The 5168-nt window shown below is 52.2% G+C and overlaps 1 protein-coding gene across 12 annotated transcripts in view; it reads left to right on the top strand.

The window, feature by feature from the left end:
• The window catches only part of SLC39A11 (solute carrier family 39 member 11), a 428457-nt gene that overhangs the window by 2647 nt on the left and 420642 nt on the right, over positions 1 to 5168 (top strand). The gene's annotated exons all lie outside the window — the stretch shown is intronic.

Here is a 5168-nt window from a genome sequence, read left to right as displayed (position 1 = left end):
CCCGGAGGCCCGCCCGGTGGCCATCTTGGATAGGGGCGGAAGCAATTCCGCCCCGCTGCCCGCCATTCTTCTTAGGGGCTGCTCCGGCGGCCAAGGGGCGGGGCCGGGATGGGTGGTGACTTTTTTTAAAGGGCGACGCGGCGGGTGGGGTAGATCTCTAGGGCCGACCCTCAGTCGGCGCGCCGGGACCCCCAGCCCCGCCCGGCGCAGGTGCACCCTCAACGCGTCCGACCTCTGCACGGGCAGCGCGTTTGTACCGTCTGCTCCGGACGCCCGAGTCCCTCGGAAAGCCGCAGCCGCCCGGGGTCCCGGCGCAAGTCGACCACTTGGCTCCCTGCGCTGTCTGCGGGCACCGGGTGTTATCTTCTGGGGCCCTTGGCCGAATGCGCCGCCCAGAGTGGAGGAGTTGGGATCCGTTCCTGTTCATCCTCGAAAGTAACTTCGCAGTTGTTCGGGACCCGCTCTTCTCTAAGGCGCGCGTCTGCTCGTTTGGCTTCGGTTTTTCTTTTGATGTCGATCAGTTCTTTGCGGTTTGGTTTTTGTTTCAAGACAGTGTTTAACCACGAAGGATGCACTGGCACTCGCGTGGGGCCGAGGGTGGTGGGCAGAGAAGGGGCGCGGTGCCTGAGAAACAGCGCCTGGCGGTGCGGGCCTGGGGTGCCTAACGCTGACTCGGCAGTGATGAGCTGGGGAGGGGGGGGGGCTGTTTCTTCTGAGTACTTCCAAGACCCTTCACTTTTAAAAACATTTATTATGGAAGAGTTCATTTTCACACTGACGCAGAGAGGATGGTGTCATGTGCCCACCCGCCAGGTTTTCTGCCGCCTCTGTACCCCTATTCACTTCCTCTCCCACCCACGGCCTCTGTTACTTTGAGACAAATCCCAGACAGCAAAGATTTCGATCTGTAAATGAAACCATTGATATTTATATCTCACAATAGCCCTACAACGTAGCAAATGTTCTCATTTTACAGATGGGTAACTTGGGACCCCCAGAAACAAATGGACTTACTCAGTAAGAGTCTAATTTTCAAAGCCTGTACACAAACCGAACTAGTTTGATACACACGTCAGCCTTGCAAAATAGGTAGGGATAACGTTTCTGTTCCACGCATAACCAGAAACCCGGAGAAGCTTATGTGCCCTCCTTGCGTTGCATGGCTGATGAGGGATGGAATCTCGTCTAGAGTTTTGAATTCCTGGCTTGTGCCTTTTCTGCTTTGTCGTGCGACTTTCCACAAACTCAAAACACTCAGTGATGGTGGGTCTGCAGTTGGCCATCACAGTCCGTTGTGCTCTGTAGGGGACATTTTCTTGACGTTGGCTGCCCAGCATCGGTGCAATGTCTTTTCTGTGTTGGGGGAAGTCACCTCTGTGGGGCAAGATCTTTTCCAGGGAACCCTTGCAGCTGTGGTGAAAGCCTGTGGGCCTAGGATTGGTTCGTCAGACTACTAACTGCTGGGGACTTTAAATGGAGAGTCACTGATGTCAGGAGGCATCAGGGACACTGGAGATTTCATTCTGGGGGCAGTGAAGGTACCTCTTGGCAACATCCACTCTCCAGGGGCAGCAGGGGCATTGAATCCAGCTGGGGCTCCCAGCTGCCCATGTAGCACTGGTCCTGGTGGCAGCGGTGGGCGACCCCAGTGAGGCCCCTCATCTGAATTGATTGCCTAGACGTATGCTTTGATTGGGTTCTGGATGTTCTCGCTTTTCTTTATTCCTGTCTGTCCCCTGAGCCTGATTCTCCAGCTTTCCCGGAGTTTGTATGGGCTGTCCAATATCTTACTGATAAATTTGATGGCTTTGAGAAATCAAAACCACTTTTGGTCGCTTGCCCTAGAGACCCTGACTGACACACCGTTCTGAGTTTCCAGCTCAGTAAGAGTGTGGCTGATGTCTCTCTAACAGCAAGGGGGAGGCGTGTTGAGGCATCGGTTATGGTGGGGGACCTGGGGGTTTCTTTGTGCATACACCTGCCATCTCAAGTAGAGGAAAGGCCAGCTGGCCACAGAAGTCTCCACTGCGGAGCGTGTTGTGAAAGCAGGTTACTCTCTGCTTCCCTGGCCAAGTTCATCTGGCCATCCTGAAGATGCCACTGTTGCTCTTCTGCCTGGAGAACTGAGCGCCTGACAGAGGCTGTTCCTGAACATTCGTGCCCTGGAAACTGGGCACTAGAAACACTCCCGGGGCTGGAGGTAATGTGTCCTTGACTCTTTACCTTCTTTGGTTCCTTTTCCTTTCCCCTCTATGTCAAGGTCCCCCTCCCCTTCATCTTCTGCCTTTTTTTTTTCTTTTACCATCTTGCCTTCTCAAAATCAGGATGGGGGCCAAGAGCTCAGCTTCAGCAGCTGAACAAGGCAAATGCTGGGCACACAGGGGCAGAGATGAAAAACTGGTCTTTTTTGTTTTGCTCAAGGAGGTACATGAGCAAAGGGCACTTCGAGTTTTTATGCCATCATTTTGTTTTGGTTAGGGAAGTGTGTGTGTGTGAGGGCAGGGGTGTGTTGGTGTCATTTTCTTCTTCTCAGCTTAAATCTTTAGGGTCAGGAAACATCCAGTGTTCCCATTCAAGAGATTACATTTAGATCATCCTGGGTCTCTGAGTTCAAACCCCAGCATTCTGCTAGTTACGAGAGCTGTGATTTTGAGCACCATCCAGACACTTTGCATATGTGATCTCTAATCCCAACAATAACCCTACAGCATTGGTGGCTTTCCACCCATTTGATAGATAAAGCCAGCTTCAGCAGAACCCAAGTAACCTGCCTGAGATTACGCAGCCTGTCTATATGTCCCTGGCAGCCTGACTCGAAAGTCCTTGATCTCCCTACTTTGTCACATTATTAGCTTCAAAGAAAATTTCAGAACATCAAGAGACAGATGGGTCAAACCACTCCGAGCAACATTCAGAGGGCGCCCACACTGCTTCCTGTCTGTTGCCCGGAGGTGGGTCTCTGCCATTGCCTGGGCAGTTTGGGACTGGAGCTGGAGTGCTTCTCCGGTGATGTGGGGGCAGGCGGCAGGCGGCTGGTCAGGCCTGGTAGCCAAGTGTTGGTGCCGGAGAGCCCACTTTCAAAGCTGGGACCACGTTCTGATACGTTTGCTTTCTCCGGACCCATCGGTGTTCCTGTCTCACTCAGATGGTTGAGGGGGCAGGATCCTCCTTACTTTTTATTTATTTAATGTTTACTTATTTATTTTGAAAGAGAGAAGGAACGCACGTGGGGGAGGAGCAGAGAGAGAGGGAGAGAGAATCCCAGGCAGACTCGGTGTTGTCAGCGAGGAGCCTGACGCGGCGCTCGATCCCCTGAACCATGAGATCATGGCCTGAACTGAAATCAGGAGTCAGATGCTTAACCGACTGAGCCACCCAGGCACCCCTTTCCTTACTTTTTTGTTTTTGATTTTTTTTAATGTTTTATTTATTCTTGAGAGAGAAAGAGAGAGAGACAGAGTGTGAGCAGAGGAGGGGCAGGGAGAGAGGGAGACACAGAATCCGAAGCAGGCTCCAGGCTCCGAGCTGTCAGCACAGAGACCGAAGCAGGGCTCGAACTCACAAGCGGTGAGATCATGACCCGAGCTGAAGTCGGACTCTCAACCGACTGAGCCACCCAGGCACCCCGATCCTTACTTTTTAATAGAAATATGGAAAGCAAGGCAGCATCATGTTTAAATTGCAGGGTTCTTAACTGGTCTCCTTCCCTGATGCTACATGTGGTCTAGCATCCAGGAAAGGGGCCCAGAGACCTTGGCTCCCGGGCTAAACAATTGAATAAATATTTGCAAGATGAATGAATAGTGCCATGCACAGTGTCACAGAATCACAAAGTATCTGCTCAGAGGGTGCATTGGAAAAGGCGAAAGGACCTTCTACCATCAATTCCTAAGACGGTTCTCACTCATCCCACACCCACCTCACCGACTTGTTTCAGGACCTCTCCTTTGATGAACGGTGCTGGGTGGCCGTGGGTCGGGCATGTCAGTGTTCAGCCTGAAGGGTGAACCTGCAGGATACTGTCCCGCCATGATGGTGTCAGAGAGAGGGCATCCTGTCCCAAGAGTTGGGGTGGGATGCGGGCCGGGCACCCCTGGAGGAGAAAGAACAAGTAGAAGATGGAAACTTATGTGGGAACATGAAAGTGAGCTTAATTCTGGCTGAGCGAGAAGAGATGGAAAAGGAGAAGGAAAAAAGGAGAGGCACCCTCAGCAGATTAACAGAGAGGGGAGGAAAGCTAGGAGGATTTGATCCAGTGAAGGACACACCGTGTTGATAAAAGGAATGTCAGGGGCTTGGAAGGAAGTCTGGATTCCACACCTGAACCCTGGTGGGATTCAGACGTTTGGTGTTTGTTCTGGGCTGAGATGCCATTGGGATGGAGAGAGCCTAGTGCGGTCGTCCCGCCGGCTTATCTTTATAGCTGTGTTTATCAGCTTGTGTCTGCTAGAGCTGACGTTTGCGGTGGAAGGGTTGGTTGTTTGACTCAACTGTTTGCAGATTCCAGAGACTCCGCCTTCAACAAATAGCCAGGCAGGCTATCACACCTGACCACAGGAGCCTGGACGTCCAGGGTGCACACGTTCTCAGTACCTTGACTAAAACATGGTGATAGGCGATGCAGAGTTCATGCTCCAAATGTTATGTCCTTGATTGGCGTGTAATTGAGTAATTACTGTGTTTGTTTGCTTGTTTGTTTACTTATTTATTTATAGAGAGAGCATGAGCAGGGGAGAGGGGCAGAGGGAGAGAACGAGAGAATCCCAAGCAGTCTCCACGCTCAGTGCAGAGCCTGACAAGGGCTCAGTCTCACGACCCTGGGATCACGACCTGAGCCAAAATCAAGAGTTGGACACTCAACCGACTGAGCCACTCAGGCGCCCTGAGTGGCTGCTATGTTAACTAGCCCTGTGCTGGATGCTGGAGAGAAGACAAAAGGTATTTGACTGACAGTGACTCTAGGGGCACTGGGTGACTCAGTTGGTTGAGCGCCTGACTCTTGATTTCAGTGCAGGTCAAGATCTCACAGTTCGTGAGATTGAGCCCCAGGTCAGACTCCAAGGTGACAGCACACAGCCTGTTTGGGAGTCTCTCTCTCCCCCTCTCTCTCTTCCCCTGCCCTGCTCACAGATGCGCTCCCTCTCTCTCTCTCTTTCTCTCTCTCAAAA

This window comes from Felis catus, chromosome E1 (assembly GCF_018350175.1).
Source record: "Felis catus isolate Fca126 chromosome E1, F.catus_Fca126_mat1.0, whole genome shotgun sequence".
In the NCBI taxonomy this organism is placed as follows: domain Eukaryota; kingdom Metazoa; phylum Chordata; class Mammalia; order Carnivora; family Felidae; genus Felis; species Felis catus.
This window is presented reverse-complemented; position numbering and strand designations above follow the sequence as displayed.